Source organism: Dendrobates tinctorius, unplaced genomic scaffold, assembly GCF_039654945.1.
Source record: "Dendrobates tinctorius isolate UK_male_01 unplaced genomic scaffold, ASM3965494v1 ptg000036l, whole genome shotgun sequence".
In the NCBI taxonomy this organism is placed as follows: Eukaryota; Metazoa; Chordata; class Amphibia; order Anura; family Dendrobatidae; genus Dendrobates; species Dendrobates tinctorius.
Window position 1 is genome coordinate 21,896,977 of NW_027361704.1, and position 19,390 is coordinate 21,916,366.

Consider the following 19,390-nt stretch of genomic DNA (forward strand, 5'->3'; position numbering starts at 1 on the left):
CAATTTGTTAGGCCTCCCCTGCCCCCAGAGGTCCGTATGTAGGCTTTGAGCTTCAGCCCTTGAGCCCTTGAGTCACAGTCTGTCTGTGTCACCAGACCCTTTTTAGTCACCACATTTCTCAAGTATAACCTTCACCCGACCTTTCTCTCCTTGACCGCTTCCAACGGTTGGTGCAGTCACGAGACTCACTTACAGTCGAACCTACTGTCTGAGTCTGACCCATCTAGTATGTTACAGGGGCTATTGTCCAGGTCCTTCAGCTTTGCCCTGAGAGTAGATCTGCCATTTTCAGATTCTTGGCATCCTTGTTTTCCTTCCTGAACTTCCAAGGTTTCTTCTTTCTAGATGTCTTTGGCTGTCAGCAATTCCATTATTTGGAGGGCCCCTTCAGTTCCCATTACCTTGGGTTGAAGGCGGCAGCCATCATCCACCAATGTGGCAAAGCTGTCCTGTAAGAAGCAATCTTTCGAGCCTTAACTGCTCTATCTCCTTTAGATACACCATTCGATACTCCAACAGAGTATAGCTCCGAGACTCTCCATCGTACCCAAGACGAAGAATCGAATCATACCCTTTTCTCTGGGTTTCTGGTCTTCATGGTCACCTGGAATTCTTAATCTCACCACTCCAGACTTATCCACCATCTCTTGCATGGCTCGACCATTTCTTCCAATGACTTTTTCCACCATAGGAATAGGCAGAAGACTCTGAGCTTTCCTCATATGCTCCAGCTGCCTAGCAGCGTCTTCATTCCTCAATCGAAATATCCACGTTGCACGCACACATCTCCACTCAGGATAGCTACTCTCCTCGCTGTGACATCATTTGTGGACAGTACCACTAACTGTTTAGCTTCTGGGGGCCAGTACACCTTACACGCCCCCACAGCCTTCTTGAATTCTTCAAGCACAGACTGCCTGGCACATGCCTCTCTCAGGTCCTCGGGTACCTCAACAACTCACTTGAATTTCAAAGTGCTATTCTCTTCACGGACGGACGGCTCCTGTTTTGCCTAGGACATTTCCATCAAGACATCTGCCATGACTGGCTGATTGTCTTGTCCAGCTCTTAGCGCAAACTCTCCCTGAGCTTTACCCTCTTCAAGACCCTTTGCCAAGATGGGCCTTTACAGCTTTGCCTCATTACCACTCTGGCACTGCCGCTGTAAGTCTGCGACCACCAACTCCTTCTCTTGTAGAAGTCCTCCTAATGCTTCTCTGAGCACCTCCATATCTTCCAATGTGGCCTTGTTCACGGTTTGACACTTTGACAGGTGACCTCTGAGCTCAGAGACTTCCTTCTCCAGCTCATCCACTCTGTGCCCAGGACCCTTTCTCATTCGACATGCTCTTTTACCGTCTCTTTAAGCATCTTTATTTCATGATCCTGTTCTCTTTTGGCCAGCATGTGTCGCACCATAACTTCTTTAATTATATTTTCAGATGGGCCAGCTTGCCCACCCAAACTCTGCTGCTTGAGAGTTCTATCTGTTCCTTCATCACCAGGTTTAGCTTTCTCTTGGGTCTTCCATCCATTACCTTCGACTGCCTCTAGGGTCTCTGCTGGGCTCTCTGAAGAATCACTGTTCTTGCTCCCAGACTCCAAAGCTGAGTTTTTGTCAGATTTTTGTTCCTTCAAATGCTTTACTTCGGCTTGTAAATCTGTCACTTTTTCCTACTCCCGAGACAACTCTTTGGCGAGGTCCTGGAACTCCTGCACTTTGCTCCAGTAGGTCATTTCCAGCTGAGACACATTTTCTGCATTCTCCTGCCAAGCAGAGCACAGCTTCTCTTCGGTGGAGTGGAGGGTATGGAGCAGCTTCTGCTCCTGCGCATCCTTCTCTCTGAGCTGAGCCTTGACTACCGAGAGCTCGGACTCCAGGTGACGCACCTGATCCAGCTGCGTGGAGTTGGCAGCTTTCATACTCGACACCTTCAACCTCTCTTGAGGCTCTGCCCGGTCACCCTTAGGTACCTTTCTACTCTCTAGAACTTAAGAGAACTCCACACTCTCCAGCTCTTCAGCATCAGGTTCTCTGGAGGCTTCACCATACTCAGCCATCTCACCCCTTTGTCACCACAGATGTGGGTCTACTACAGGTCTCCGTGACCTTCGTAGATTCTCGCTTAACCAGCACTCTCCAGGTTCTCTTCTCCTTCAGTGCCACCAACTGACCGACCATTAGCTGATTGTCCCGACACCGAAGAGGTCAGCCATACTATCTTCTTGGCTGGCTCCTTCGTCCTGACTTCACCTTGTGGAGCACTGTCATTCCACTGTGTCAGTGCTTCTTACAGCACAACATCATACTCAGCCCTAGCGGTTACTACTGGCAATGAGACGTCATCTTCCTTTCCAACCTTTTCAGTGTCTGGAAGAGTACTCACATCTTGAGTAAAAGCACAAGTCCCTACTTTTCCTTTATTTATATCCTCAAAGTGTGCAACTTGTTCAGTCTCTTTGCGCCCTTTACGTCTCTGGCGACAGGAGGAAGACTTGCCATTTGTACCCGGGTCAACTTTATTGCACTCTTTTCCCCTTGCGTCACCATCTGAATGGGAGTCACCCCTACTCAATCTTTCATCCTGGAACCAGCAGTCCCCACTTAAACAGGTGTTGGACCCCTCTCCTGGAGATGCCCCCCTTCTACTTTCTGGTCATACTTTCCGGTCATACATTCTGGTATTGTTTCCACCGTCATGTCGCTAAGTTGTGCCTGTCCCAGGCCCGGATTTTGGGGGGGCCCAATGGGCCCAGGCCCTGGGCCACCCACCAAGCGGAGGCCTCCCACCAATATAGGGATAAATATCTCAAAACATGTAAAATACACGTCTCTTTGCTGTGAACCGTTTCTAATGATAAGGAACAGTTAACAAAAGAGAAACTATTGAAAGTGTAGGGACCTGGCTACGGGCCTACATCTCAGTGGCTGGCACAGAGCGGCAGAATCATGGCACCTGACCTGCGTCAGCATCCACTGACTTGGCTAACCAGACTTCCTTAGTACCCTGTACCTAGTGCTTAGCTTATGGCATGTCGCAGCCTTCTCCGATCCCAACAGAAGCTTCTAGGTGCTACCTATTCAGCTATATGATCGCTCACTTGGATTAGATCAGATGAGAGTTTGTTCAGCTACCTTCGAGGAAGGAGGCGGAGCCACAATGTCGGCACGAGAAGAGGATTCTCCACCGCGGAGTGCGGCAGGACTTCACTCTGGAATGGAACTTCAGTCACTGAAGATCCAGAGGTGAAGTGGTTCAGTCTTCACAGTGTCGCAGTGGATGAGTATGATTTCTGTATGTCTGTGTGTGTGTCTGTCTGTCTGTGTGTCTGTCTGTGTATCTTTATTGCAGCTCCTGTCCTACACAGTACCATACTGTATATACAGGTCCAGAAGCCTTTTATACATATACTGCCCAGCAGCTGCCTCTGGCATATGGAGCCCAGCAGCAGTGTTTGATATAGACAGCCCAAATTTCTACAATATACATATGCAAATTGCTTCTTTATGTCACTGTCCACAAGGAGGAACCTTACCCGTTAGACTACAATATGCATACATACATATGTGCATATTTTCATCTTTAATTCCCTTTCAGGACTTCAAGGGTTGACAAGATCATTTTGTTACTTTTGGATTATCATGATGGACAATCCTGAAGGAGATAGGCACAGACATCACACAAGAATTTGAGAGTCTGGGGCTTCTAAAAGATGTAAGGCAAAAGAAGCAACAAGGAAATCAACAGAAGAGATAGCGAAGACAAGAAAATTGTACAAGTTCTTCACTGTTCAAGGCAAGTGTCGGAAAGGAGTAATGACTTAGTAGAATCTGATCAACCTGACAATGCATCAGTGGAAATGGTTGTTGATCCTGGCAAAGAAAAGGCTGAAGTAGTAACGTGTACAACTGAAGAACACAAAGAAAAGGAGATTGATAGTGGCACATCTTATGAAGAAGGTGAAGTTGAGGGACCACCAGGGGGCGATGACATTAGACTTTGACCATCCATTATTTCGGAACAGATGGGAGATTACTGGCTGAAAAGGGGTGTATCAACAATCCAGCACTGTGATGAAATGTTTGTTCGTTGCACACTCGGTTCAGCAACCTAGAAAGGACCTCAATATTTCAAGAATGTGCACACTTGGGCTTTTCCGTTGTCAAAATCATAACGGAGAAGTCATAATGAGGAATTGGTTATGCTTCTCCCCCTCTAAAGGACGCATTTATTGCTTCACATGCAGATTGATGATGTGCTTTATTACAGCATCTGAGTCTTCTCAGCTTTCATCTAAAGTGGAAACATTCCCAAGAACGTATAAAAAGTCATGAGCAGTCAGCGGAACATCTGAACTCTACAATTGCTTTCAATATGAGGTTAAAAGCGATTGGGCGAATTGATACGGAGCTAACACAACAGGTCGAGGCTTGGGAGCATTATTGGAGGTCAGTGTTGAAACGAGTAGTAAATGTTATTCAGTTTATCAGTTTAGGTGGGATCACCTAGAAATGGAAATTTTCTGGGCATTCTTGAGCTCATCGCCCAGTACGATGATTTTCTTCCACAGCATATCAAAACTCAAGCCAATCGCGGCAAGGGTCATACAAACTACCTGTCATCTACAATTATGGAAGAAATCATCAATGTAATGGGTGAACAAGTCCTCAGAGAAATTATTTCTCGAGTTAACCAATCAAAATACTACTCCATTTCTTTGGATTCCACACGCGATGCAGCTCATGTTGACCAACTAACCCTTGTATTGAGGTATATGGAGAAAGATGGCCCTGTGGAATGCTTTGTAACATTCATGGCAAACAAAGGCTATGGTGCTCAAGACATGTTCAATGCCTTGTTGGAATTTTTGAAGAGACATGACCTAGACCTGGGAAATTGCCACAGTCAAAGTTATGACAATGCATCTGCAATGAGTGGCAAATACAACGGCCTGCAAGCCAAAGTAAGAGAGAAGAACAATCTTGCATCCTTGTATGGCACACTCTTTAAATCTTGTTGTTAAAAATGCTGTAGAAAGCTGCTCAAGTACTGTACATTATTTTTGCTTCCTTGAAAAGATGTTCCTCTTCTTCACAGTTTCAACGCATCGGCATCAGCTCCTGACTAAGGCTTTGAAAAATATTGACTCAGCGACACCATTGACTCTCAAACGTGTCACAACAAAGCGTTGTTCCTGCAGAGCTGACACTACTAATGGCCCTGTTACCCATAACAATGTCCCAGCGATCCCACCAATGATCCGATCCGACATGATGGGATCGCTGGGACATCGTTAGGCTGATCGCTGGTGAGCTGTCACAAGACAGCCCCTCCAGCGACCAGGACCAGCGATGCTGGATGCTGGTTTCTAATCCTGTGGCTCCTGGATACCCGCTGTTTACATTGGAAACTGGCGTACACGCAATCTCGCTGGCAAGATAGCTGTGGCGTCGCTGGCGAGATCGCTGTGTGTGACGGGGCCTTAAGGCCCTTAAGCATGACTATCAGCAGATTAAAGATGTACTTAAACAGATTGCTGATGACTTTGAAGAAAAAGCTGTGTACGGTGTTAAGCAGAAGGACTGTTAAGACAAATGCATCAGCTTGAAATTGGTATTAACACCACCTTCTGGAATGATATCCTGCAAAGAACAGATGCTACTAGTGAAAATCTACAACACGCAAAACTAGATCTAAACACTGCTGTGGTGTCACTGACTGTTAGGCGTCGGGTTCCGAACACTGCACAGCAGGAATCCCAAGCCTTGCCACCTTCGGTCTCCTATTCCTCTCCGGCCGCAGTGGAGTCTGCTCAGCAGACTTCACAATCCCGGCGTTCAGCCCACACCAACATTGTGGGTTCAGTTGCTACTGCCACCTCTGGTTCTGTTATGGCAATGCAGCCTGGCCAGCAGCAAAAGCCTCCAGAGGCTAAGTTCCTCCTTCGGCCCACTGAGCATGCTCATGGACGATCTCCCATTGGGGATCGGGAGTCACATGCTCAGGTCCTTTACCTGTTCCGATTGGTCCATCTTGAGCATCAGGAAGGTCCCAGAAGCGAACGGCTATAAAAGGTCCACATGGCCGCTCAGCCATGCGCTAGTATAGACTATAGTTGCTATATGTGTGGATGATGACGGATGCATGCACCTGGTGAATGACTCATTAAAATTCCCCTCCCTTTGATATTACTTATGTGGTTAGGGAATTAGTTGCAGAGTCAGTGTCAGCCAGTGGCTAGCCATAGGACACAAGTGCTCGTCACTTCCCAGCACTAGCGTCCGATGGTGTCGCCTGCCATAGGGCACATCGTACCACGGCAGGCATTGTCGCTTCGCGGCAGTCGGTTTCTGTTAGCGGCGTTCACAGCTGCAACGCCACATGCTCGGTAGGTCTAGAGTGATGCTGGTCCTATGTCCTGGGGCCAGAATCCTGTGACCATACACTGTTGTGAGTTCATTTTCCCCTTCACCGTCGATGTCTGATGAACTCCCTCTTCTGGTGAAGGAAGGAAGTGAGGCTGATTACCAAACACCTGATCTGGTAGATGATGACTGGGTAACAGGAAATTCTGACTAGATATATGGCAGCCGACACCCTTCTGAGTGCTGATGTGCTGAATTGGTCTCCTGAGGCTGTTTCTTCCTTTCAGGAGCTGAAGCGAAGGTTTACTTCTGCTCCGGTTTTGCGGCAACCTGATGTCTCTCTCCCGTTTCAGGTAGAGGTGGACGCTTCTGAGATTGGTGCAGGAGCTGTTTTGTCCCAAAAAGATCCTGTAACATCTAAAATCAATCCCTGTGCTTTCTTTTCCCAAAAGTTCTCCCCATCGCAACGTAACTATGATGTGGGGAATCGGGAACTGTTAGCCATGAAATGGGCATTTGAGGAGTGGAGACATTGGTTGGAGGGAGCTAAACATCAAGTCGTGGTCCTTACTGACCACAAGAATTTGATTTACCTGAAGTCAGCCAAACGCTTGAATCCTACACAGGCTAGGTGGGCCTTGTTTTTCACACGTTTTGATTTTGTGGTCTCTTTTCTTCCGGGCACTAAGAATGTCAAGGCAGACGCCCTCTCTAGGAGTTTCTTTGCTGATTCTCCTGTTGTGACCAAGCCTGCTACCATCTTAGGTGAGGGGGTAGTTCTTTCTGCCATCTCGCCCGATTTGAGACGTGCTCTGGAAGAGTTTCAGGAGGACAAACCTGAGCGTTGTCCCATTGGAAAATTGTATGTTCCTGACCAGTGGAGGAAGAGAGTGATGTCTGAAGTTCATTGCTCTGAATTGGCTGGTCATCCAGGTATTTTTGGTACTAGAGTTTTGGTGAGTCGGTCTTTTTGGTGGCCCGCCTTGTCTCGTGATGTCAGGAATTTTGTGCAGTCCTGTGGGACTTGCTCTCGGTCTAAACCTTGTTCTCGCTCTAGTGGGTTGTTGATGCCTTTGCTGGTGCCCAGGAGGCCATGGACCCATATTTCAATGGATTTTATCTCTGATATGCCTGTCTCTCAGAGAATGACTGTTATTTGGGTGATTTGTGATAGATTCTCTAAGATGGTCCATCTTGTACCACTCCCTAAGTTGCCATCTTCCTCAGAGTTGGTGCCCTTGTTTTTGCAACAGGTGGTTCGCTTGCACGGGATTCCTGAGAACATTGTTTCTGACAGAGGAGTTCAGTTTGTGTCTAGATTTTGAAGGACTTTCTGTTCCAAGCTGGGAATTCAGTTGTCCTTCTCCACTGCGTTTCACCCTCAGACCAATGGGCAGACGGAGAGAACAAACCAGACTTTGGAGTCGTATTTGAGATGTTTTATTTCTGCCGATCAGGATGATTGGGTTTCATTTTTGCCCTTGGCCGAATTTGCTTTAAATAATAGAGCTATTTCTGCCACTTTGATGTCACCTTTTTTGTAACTTTGGGTTTCATCCTCGATTCTCTTCAGGGAAGGTGGAGCCTTCTGCCTGCCCAGGTGTTGACACTGTGGTGGAGAGAATGCACCAGATCTGGGACCAAGTGGTGGATAAGTTGTCTCTCTCCCAGGAAAAGGCCCAGCGGTTTTCCAACCGGCATAGGACCATTGGTCCCCAGTTTAAGGTGGGTGATATGGTTTGGTTGTCATCAAAGAATATCGCTATGAAGGTGGCTTCTCCAAAGTTTAAACCTAGATTTATTGGACCTTACAAGATTTTGGAGATTCTTAATCCAGTCTCTTTTCGATTGGCTCTTCCTGTTACATTTAAGATCCATGACGTGTTTCATAAGTCTCTGTTAAAGAGGTTTGTTGAGCCAGTAGTTCCTGTGGTGGCACCTCCTGACCCGGTATTGGTTGAAGGTAATGTGGAATATGAGGTTGAGAAGATACTGGATTCTCGCCTGGCTAGACGGAGACTCCAGTATTTGGTTAAATGGGAGGGTTATGGCCAGGTGGATAATTCTTGGGTCCATGCATCCGATATTCATGCCGAAAGATTGGTTCGTGCCTTTCATCGGGCCCATCCTAATCGCCCTGGTGGCGTGGATGAGGGTTCGCTGACCCCTCCTCAAGGGGGAGGTACTGTTGTGAGTTCATTTTCCCCTTCACCGTCGATGTCTGATGAACTCCCTCTTCTGGTGAAGGAAGGTAGTGAGGCTGATTACCAAACACCTGATCTGGTAGATGATGACTGGGTAACAGAAAATTCTGACTGGATATAAGGCAGCCAACGCCCTTCTGAGTCGCTGGTGATTTCTCTGCTGGATTCTTGGAGACCAGTCTGATTCTTGCTTCCCAAATATAAGTTTTTGCTCTGCTATTGAACTTATTAGTTTTGTTTTGTTTACCTTGTTTTTTGGAGTTCAGCCATCCCCGGTCGGGGGTGTCCTGAGTTCCATTTTTGTCTCTGATCACTTTGTCTCTTTGCTCTGTCTTCAGAATTTACCTGAGTGCTGATATAGTCTTTTTGAAGTCCTAGCGACTTCAGGGCCTGTTTTTCCTATCAGACAGTTGGGACATTTTTTGGTAGGGTTCTTTGCGGATTGCAGACAGCAGCTTTTCTATCCTGTCCTTTTTAGTTAGCTTGGGCCCCATCATTTGCTCAGCCTATCTTTCTATCTGTGTTAGTCTTTTCATCTTGCTTCACCGTCATTATATGTTGGGGGCTGCCTATTGCTTTGGGGTCTGCTCTGGGGCAGTTTAGATTTCCCCTTTCTTTCTTTAGGCCTATTTAGTTCTCCGGTTGTGATCGAGGGGTCTAGGGCATCGTAGGAACCCCCCATGGCTACTGTTAGTTGTTGTGGATAGGATCAGGGGTCTGCAATCCGATAGCTACCAATCTCTCCGGTTTTCTGGACTTAGCTTGTATTTTTGTTTTTTCCTCCTTCGGTGACTCATTCATAACAATATACCAAGCGGTCTTCTCCCCGAACGCTGTGAGTGTGAACAGGCTCGGCATTTGTGTATTAGCGTTAGTGCGGCTATGTGAGGTAACAGAGTTCGCCCAGCGCACACCGGGTGATGTTTAACCCGCGGGTGTTATACTGCCATATTGAGCATCCGCCATTACTTAGCAGCAGCATACCAACTCTGCACAGTGGACCCCGGGCGGCGAACGCGCCTACTATTATTTTATAATAACATTATACTAGCGCCAGGGTCTGGCTAGTAATGGCGGATAAGCAGCAGCTCCTGCAGCACATTGGGTATGCAGGTTGGCGGCTCTCGAGCGTTCAACCTCACCTGCGAATGTCACTGCGGCTGCTGTCTCCCATGTTCCTACGTCCATCCCTGCACCGATGTTATCCCACCTCCCGCTGCCCGAGAAGTTCTCAGGCGATAGTGCCTCCTGCAGGGGATTCGTGAGCCAGTATGCTATTCAGCTTGAGCTGCTGGCCGCGTGATTTCCCTCTGAGCGGACTAATGTCGGATTCATCATGTCCCTTCTGGCTGGCAGGGCTCTGGAGTGGGCCACCCCACTGTGGGAGCGTGCTGACCCCGTGGTTCGGGGAGCCTCGCAGTTCCTAGCCTCTCTGAAGCAGGTCTTTCTGGGACCACGGGTCAGACACTGTTAGGAACGGCGGAGCGCACTAAATAAAAATAAATAATAAAGTGTGTTCGCCGCTCGGGGTCCACCGTGCAGTAGGTGTAACAACCGCTGCTGAGTGATGACAGAGGAGCAATATGGCGGTATGATGCACACGGGTTCAACTTCACCTGGAGTGCGCAGAGCGGGCTTCAGATAGCATACAAAACGCTGAACCTGTTAGTGACACAGGCTTCAGGAAAATGCACACACGGTATCTGGTCACAGGAGCAGGACCCAAGACAGAGAAGCTGCGTCCCTCTAGACCTACCATGTGTGCGGCGTCGCTGCTGCGAACGCCAAGAAGGGCTGCAACTGCAGCACAGCGTAGGACACTGCCGCTCGACGACAAGGGCCAGATAGCAAGCGCAATGTCGGAAGCTAGCATAGCGGTGCGGTGTGCACAGTAGCTTAAGGCTTGCCACTGACTGGCGCAGACTGCTAAACTAATACCCTATCACCATGCGTAATATCAGAGGGAAGGGGTTTCAAATGAGTCAGTCAACAGAATCATACATCCATCACCATTCACACATAGCAAGTATAGCCTATACTAGCGCATGGCGGAACAGCCATGTTTTCCATGAGCATGCCCAGTAAGAGGACAGAAGGACTTAGCCTCAGGAGAGATTTGCTGCAAGGCAATCTCCTCTGCAGTGGAAAAATAGGAGGAGAGTGCAGAATGTGAGGATCTGTATCCCTGCTGAGTAAACGCAGAAATCCGACTCCTAACATTACCCCCCTCCTAGGGCACCCCCTCCCTGAGTCTTACGATCCACCTACTTGTGCCCGTAAGAGGTATAAGGCCTCAGACTCATCCGCAGGCAAGTCTGATGTCCCGGTAGATGACAGAGAGGCCCGGGACATGTGGAGGGCCTCAGGGGTGGCAAGATCGCCAGGTCTGAAAAGGGGCCCGTGGGAGACAGCGGGAGCGGAAGTTAAAGTGGAACGCCACCGTGTGTCGGCAGGCGTCTCCGATCTTCGCTTAAGGAAGCTATTCCGAGCACAAAAGGCGCAGGCCCGAATATATTTTTTAACATCCTGAGCCCTGTGCGGCCACCAGTAAGACCCTGCCAGGAGTTTTGTGGTCTGCATATAGCCACAGTGACCACCTCTCCAGGATGTGTGTGCCCAGGCAAGAACCTTTGGCCGAAGGTGGGGAGGAACAAGGGCCTTACCCGGCGGTACAGAATTTGGCCTTTGCGGGGCACTGTTGTTCTGAGACACCGCGTGTTGACAAATAAGACCACGACTGGAGTCTTGTGCCAGACACGCCTGGAGAACGGTGCGAGACACCTCCATGGGCTCTGGGGGTGGAACCTCTGGCTCGGGTAGTTCCAGAGGCTCAAAAAAATTGGGACCTGGAGTAACCTTCCGTTTGGATTGAGCACGCTCCATACCGCGCTCCGAAAAACAGAGGTCAATGCGGGTGGAAATGGCAATCAGTTCTTCCAAACTGGCAGGAATGTCTCTAGTGGAAAGAGCATCTTTAATGTGCTCCACCAAACCTCTCCAAAACACAGAGATGAGGGCTTTATCGGACCACTCCAACTCGGAAGCAAGTGTCCGAAAACGGACGGCATACTGACTAACCGAGAGAGCACCCTGAGTCAAAGCAAGAAGCTGAAGAGAGGTATCGTGCGTGACCTGTGGACCGAGGAAGACCTGCTTAATAGCTGTTAGAAAGTGAGCAGCGGTCCGGACTTCTGGGTCACCACGCTTCCATAGTGGCGTAGCCCACTCCAACGCTTTGCCCGACAGCAGGGAAACAATAAACCCCACCTTGGCCCGTTGCGTAGGGAATCGCGCAGCCAGTAATTCCAGCTGAATGGAGCATTGGCTGATGAAACCCCTACAGGAGGCGCCATCGCCATAAAATTTATCGGGCAACGGGAGGCGGGTAACTGTCAGCGCGGGGGAGGACGTGGACATACGGGAAACTGCGTCTGTGTTTGCCTTTACAGCAGCTTCGGTGGATTGTGCAGCTGAGAGAGCCCTCTCAAGAGTGGCCAGCCGGCCCTCAAGCTGCCGAATACACTGTAAGAGTTGCTGCTGTTCTGCCATCACTAGCCAGACCCTGGCGCTAGTATAATGTTAGGAATGGTGGAACACACTAAATAAAAATAAATAATAAAGTGCGTTCGCTGCTCAGGGTCCACCGCGCAGTAGGTGTAACAACCTGAGTGATGACAGAGGAGCAATATGGCGGTATGATGCACATGGGTTCAACGTCACCCGAAGTGCGTAGAGCGGGCTCTGTTCACACACAGAGGTGCCGCAACAAAAACATACAAAACACTGAACCTGTTATTGACACAGGCTTCAGATAGCATACAAAATGCTGAACCTGTTAGTGACACAGGCTTCAGGTAAATGCACACTCGGTATCTGGTCACAGGAGCAGGACCCAAGACAGAGAAACTGCGTCCCTCTAGACCTACCGTGTGTGCGGCGTCGCTGCTGCGAACGCGAAGAAGGGCTGCAACTGCAGCGCGACGTAGGACACTGCTGCTCGACGACAAAGCCAGATAGCAAGCACGATGTCGGCGCTAGCGTAGCGGTGCGGTGTGCACAGTGGCTTAAGGCTTGCCTCTGATTGGCGCTGACTGCTAAACTAATACCATATCACCATGCGTAATATCAGAGGGAAGGAGTTTCAAATGAGTCAGTCACCAGAATCATACATCCATCACCATTCACACATAGCAAGTATAGCCTATACTAGCGCATGGCGGAACAGCCATGTGGGTCGCCATCCCAGGGCTGTTGGGTACTCGGTACCGGGCTGGTCTCTCAGAGGGGAATGTCACAGCAGTGGTGAACCGGTTCGTGGCCCTGGGTACCCATGTAAAAGGGATGAAGTGATGGAATAAAGTTTATGAGTGAATGATTTGTGACGCCACTTGTGGTGTTCGGCAATGAAGGTGTTAAGCCGACGCTGCAGACAGATCCTTTGGGACAGATGGTGGGGTGCAGCAAAGATGGGGTGGCCCTCTACAGGCAGGGCTGTAGTGCCATGCCAGAGCAGATGAAGAGGGTAGGTGTTGAGGAAGAGGGTGTAGTGTTTGGCACAGAGATGTAGCAGTGCTGGAGAGTTTGCAGGAAGAAGGCAAGGACACAACGGGTGCAGTTTCTTTACCTTTACTTTGCTTGGCAAATGCTGTCCAGGGTCCAGATTACAGATGGCACAGGAGCTGGCTAGCCTGGAAGCAACTTAGGAATCTCTCTAGGCAGATGGGTTGTGTATAGAGTTGAGCGACTTTTGGTTTTTTAGGGTCGCGTTTCGTTTCGTGAAACCCGACTTTTCCAAAAGTTGGGTCGAGCAAGGTCGTCCGATTATAGGGAAAAGTCGGGGTCGTCCCGAAACACGAAACCCAATGTAAGTCAATGGGGAATAAAAGTCGGCAGTGAGAGGAGGACAGGAAACACACCTACAGTGCCCATTTGAATGCCAAAAGCATCAATTCTTCTTACTTAAGCTTGTCAACCTTAATTAACTTCATAATACAAGTTACGCACTGAAAAATGGGGGTTATTTGGCTAAAGTTGTGGGGGGGAGGGCTGGCTGCAGGTTTTCATGTGCCCTGGGCGAAAGAGCGCCCCTTTAACAGATACCACAACTCATCATGCTCCGATACGGCAGAGAAATAGCGGCATAGTACAATAAAAAATACCTCACGTTTTACATCTCATGACGAGGCCCATCTATTTCTCCATACAGAATCATTGGTCCCATATAATGTTTGAAACAGTATATGATGAGCTCCACATAATGCTACAGTATATGTTGGTCCCCATGGATGAAGCTCCACTGTCTTATGGGCCCAAATAATGCTCCAAACATAATGGGCCCCATTTCTAATGCTCTAGTGTATAATGGGCCCTGTAAATGCTGCTCCAGTGTCTGATGTCCACCTTTGGAATGTTCCAGTGTATGGTGGGCCCCATCTATCATTCTCCAGAGTATAGTGCTCCCCAAAAATTGCTGTCCCAACATTGAAAACAATCAAATAAGTCTCCTCGCTAGGGAATCCCTGTACTTGTCTGGATTCCTCTTCGTCCCCATCTTCCATCTCACTGCACAGTATTTCAACTTTGCAAGTGCTGTGATCCTGGGCAAGCAGGGGGGGCCCACTCGTTGGCGACGGCACTGGCACAGGGCCCCTGATAGTACGGTGGTGTGTCTGATGGCGGGTGGGCCGAACCTGCACTTTCATCTGCAGCTTCCTCTTTGTCACCGTGTAAGATGGAACTGTATATGGGAAGGGTAACCTGAGTTTCATCAGGGTCAGATTCAGGTCGTGTAGCATGCTAGGGGAATGTAGTGGTCTGGGTCAATGTACCAGCAGATTCATCGAGCAGTGGCTGGGCATCAGTGCACTTGTGTCGCACCCAGGAGTACGGTCGCCACAGTGGCATTACCTTCTTCCTAGGGAGTGTGATGTCATGCTTGGGAGCAACGAAGGATCTCTCTAGCAGGTTAACTGATTGGGCGGCGTTAATCCCACGAGTCATGACCCTCCAAACAGCGTTCATGAAGGCAAAGTGTTTGTTTTACGTGGGCAGTATGGTTGCAAAGCTGAACCTTAAAGGAATGTCCAGAAGGGCACCACCAGGAGTGGAGCCTACGGTTAAATTCGACTCCACCTGGGAAACCTCAACCATGCCAGATACAGAACAGATGCACACATTGCAAGCTTAATTCCGTTAACGAACGAGACTCCGTCATGCCCCGCGGTCGGAGTCCGGCTTACTAGAGGGACACGTGAGGCTCTGGCACATGAGATTGGCCAATAACTGGTGTGTCATGCCCTTACATGTCCGTGGCTGCATGTGCGCTACACTGAAAAGGCCAGCGTTTGTCGCCTACAGGTGCAGATAACCCACTGAACAACGTTAGTGATGGGGATCACTGATTACAATTATTACCCGCGAACAATGATTTCCCGTAAGTGCAGGTCAACCGCAGTTCCGGAATTAGGCCTAACCGTCATTCCTGAAAAAATGAAAAACTTACGTGTGCAAACCACAGGTGCTATAGCTTGCTTAACAGCTCGCCAGCCGTTCTCACGCCCAGTATGGATTACACGTGATTGCACAAAGGTGAGAAAGGGTACCGTATCCCCAGATAACATGTATGGATAGCGTACACATTCAAAATATATGTGTCAGGAGGCAGGCTCAGACGGTGTTAGGCCCAGTATGGATTGCACGTGATTGCTCAAAGGTTAGAAAGGGTACCGTATCCCCGGATAACATGTATGGATAGCGTACACATTCAAAATATATGTCTCAGGAGGCAGGCTCAGACGGTGTTAGGCCCAGTATGGATTGCACGTGATTGCACAAAGGTTAGAACGGGTACCGTATCCCCGGATAACATGTATGGATAGCGTACACATTCAAAATATATGTCTCAGGAGGCAGGCTCAGACGGTGTTAGGCCCAGTATGGATTGCACGTGATTGCACAAAGGTTAGAAAGGGTACCGTATCCCCGGATAACATGTATGGATAGCGTACACATTCAAAATATATGTCTCAGGAGGCAGGCTCAGACGGTGTTAGGCCCAGTATGGATTGCACGTGATTGCACAAAGGTTAGAACGGGTACCGTATCCCCGGATAACATGTATGGATAGCGTACACATTCAAAATATATGTCTCAGGAGGCAGGCTCAGACGGTGTTAGGCCCAGTATGGATTGCACGTGATTGCACAAAGGTTAGAAAGGGTACCGTATCCCCGGATAACATGTATGGATAGCGTACACATTCAAAATATATGTCTCAGGAGGCAGGCTCAGACGGTGTTAGGCCCAGTATGGATTGCACGTGATTGCACAAAGGTTAGAAAGGGTACAGTATCCCCGGATAACATGTATGGATAGCGTACACATTCAAAATATATGTCTCAGGAGGCAGGCTCAGACGGTGTTAGGCCCAGTATGGATTGCACGTGATTGCACAAAGGTTAGAAAGGGTACCGTATCCCCGGATAACATGTATGGATAGCGTACACATTCAAAATATATGTCTCAGGAGGCAGGCTCAGACGGTGTTAGGCCCAGTATGGATTGCACGTGATTGCACAAAGGTTAGAAAGGGTACCGTATCCCCGGATAACATGTATGGATAGCGTACACATTCAAAATATATGTCTCAGGAGGCAGGCTCAGACGGTGTTAGGCCCAGTATGGATTGCACGTGATTGCACAAAGGTTAGAAAGGGTACCGTATCCCCGGATAACATGTATGGATAGCGTACACATTCAAAATATATGTCTCAGGAGGCAGGCTCAGACGGTGTTAGGCCCAGTATGAATTGCACGTGATTGCACAAAGGTTAGAAAGGGTACCGTATCCCCAGATAACATGTATGGATAGCGTACACATTCAAAATATATGTCTCAGGAGGCAGGCTCAGATGGTGTTAGGCCCAGTATGGATTGCACATGATTGCACAAAGGTTAGAAAGGGTACCGTATCCCCGGATAACATGTATGGATAGCGTACACATTCAAAATATATGTCTCAGGAGGCAGGCTCAGACAGTGTTAGGCCCAGTATGGATTGCACGTGATTGCACAAAGGTTAGAAAGGGTACCGTTTCCCCGGATAACATGTATGGATAGCGTACACATTCAAAATATATGTCTCAGGAGGCAGGCTCAGACGGTGTTAGGCCCAGTATGGATTGCACGTAATTGCACAAAGGTTAGAAAGGGTACCGTTTCCCTGGATAACATGTATGGATAGCGTACACATTCAAAATATATGTCTATACATCAGGAGGCAGGCTCAGACGGTGTCAGGCACAGTATGGATTTGACGGCCCAGACTACACAGCGGAGGAGCAGGGAGAGGTAAAGATTGCAAATGCTGGGGCCCTGCCCAAGCAAGGGGGGCCCACTCGTGGGCGTCGGTACTGGCACTGGGCCTCTCATAGTACGGCGGTGTGTCTGACGGCGGGTGTACACCACCACTGTCAGAGACACTTGATTGCACTATGAAGGACCCTGTACCAGTGCCCGCGCCCAAGAGTCGGCCTGCCCACCTGTCCAGGGCAACGGCACTCGCACGGTGTCGTGCGCTAGGTGGTGACCCCGGCCATGGGGGGGGAGGCAGCACAGTTAGGGAATTTTAGAAAGTGGCATATGTTGATGTTGGACATTCAGCTGATGCAAAAGGTGAAATAGGTCAAGTCCCAGGAAGAGGTGGACCAAAGCAAGCCATTTTTCTGTCACCCTATGTGTCATCAGAGGAAGGTGGGACAAAATCCTTGGAAACCCATGCGTGGTTCATTTTAATGAAGGTTAGATCATCCACATTTTGGGTTGACAGACGGGTCCTTTTTTCTGTCAGGATTGATCCAGCTGCACTGAAGACTCTTTCCGATAGCACACTTGCAGCTGGGCAAGCGAGCTCCTGTAAGGCATATTGTGCCAATTCAGGCCAGGTGTCCAGTTTAGCGGCCCAATAGTCAAAGGGGAATGACCTGTGTGGGAGAACATCGATATGGGAGGAAAAGTAGTTTGTAACCATAGTTGACAACTGCTGTCTCCTGTAACTTTCCATCGATGCAGTATTACCAGTTGTGTGAGCGGTACTTGAAAAATCAGTCCACAACATTGTCATGAAACCCCTGTCTCCAACGCCACTTCTGCTGTGTGCACCACGAACACCTCTGCCAAGCTGCCCCCGGCCCGTACGGCTCGTGTGAGAACCATAACCGCTGCTGTGTGCTGGGAATGCCTCAAGCAACCGATTTACCAGAGTTGCTTGTTTATTAGCCAATATTAGGTCAAGGTTCTCCTGTGGCATGATGTTTTGTAATTTGCCTTTATAGCGTGGATCCAGGATGCTGGCCAACCAGTAGTCATCATCGTTCATCATTTTGGCAATGCGTGGGTCCCTTTTTAGGATCTGCAAGGCATAATCTGACATGTGGGCCAATGTTCCCGGTGTCAATGATGCACTGCGAGTGCTGGTTGGAGGAGCACTTTCTGGCAAATCCACATCCCTCCAGTCATGCACAAACCCTGTACCAGACCTTGCCACGCCAACATTTTCACTTGCCCCACGAGATGCATCCTCCTCCCCTAAGTAATCATCCCCATCATCATCCTCCTCCTCCTCCTCTTCTTCCTCCACCTCGTCAAGGAGAGGTCCCTGGGCAGACAATGGCTGAATGTCATCAAGGATTCCCTCCTCCTCTTCCTCCTCATCAACATTGGCTGCAGACGCCTGCTCCTTAAGGTGCGTCAAAGTTTGCATGAGCAGACGCATAAGTGGGATGCTCATGCTTAGGATGGCGTCGTCTGCGCTTACCAGCCGTGTGCATTCCTCAAAACACTGAAGGACTTTACAGAGGTCTTTCAGCTTCGACCACTGCACACCTGTCAACTCCATGTCTGCTCTCAAAGTGCCTGGCCGTGTATCCTCCCACAAATGCATTATGGCCTGCCTCTGCTCGCACAGCCGCTCCACCATGTGCAGGGTGGAGTTCCACCTTGTTGCAATGTCGATAATGAGGCGGTGGTTGGGAAGGTAGAGCAATCGCTGCAGCTTCTGCATACGAACGGAGTGTACAGGCGACCGGCGGATGTGCGCGCACAGTCTTCGCACCTTCTGGAGCAGGGCTGTTAACTCCGGATAATTTTTGAGGAAGCACTGCACCACCAGGTTCAAGGTGTGAGCCAAGCAAGGTATATGGCTGAGTTTTGAAAGGGCTAAGGCTGCCACAAAATTACGGCCGTTATCACTAACTACCTTGCCTGCCTCAAGATGTACACTGCCCAGCCATGACTCAGTTTGTCGCTTCAAGTACTCGGCCAGCACCTCGGCGGTGTGTCTGTTGCCCAAACACATCATCTGCAACACAGCCTGCTGACGCTTTCCACTAGCTGCTCGATAGGGGGACACATCGTGTGCAACAGTGGCAGCTGCAGATGGAGTGCTCGTACGACTGCGCTCTGTGGACGAGCTTTCGCTTCTGGAGGAGGAGGAGGAGGGTCGAACGCCTACAGCCAACTGTTTCCTATACGGTGGGCTAGGCAGCACTGTCCCACCACCGCTGTCCCCTGTGGACCCTGCATCCACCACATTAACCCAGTGCGCAGTGATGGACACGTAACGGCCCTGGCCATGCCGACTGGACCATGCATCAGTTGTGAGGTGCACCTTTCCGCTCACTGACTGCTTGAGTGCATGGACAATGCGGTCTTTCACATGATGGTGGAGGGCTGGGATGGCTTTGCGAGAGAAGAAGTGGCGACTGGGTAGGTCATAGCATGGTACTGCATAGGCCATGAGTTCGCGGAAAGCTGTGCTTTC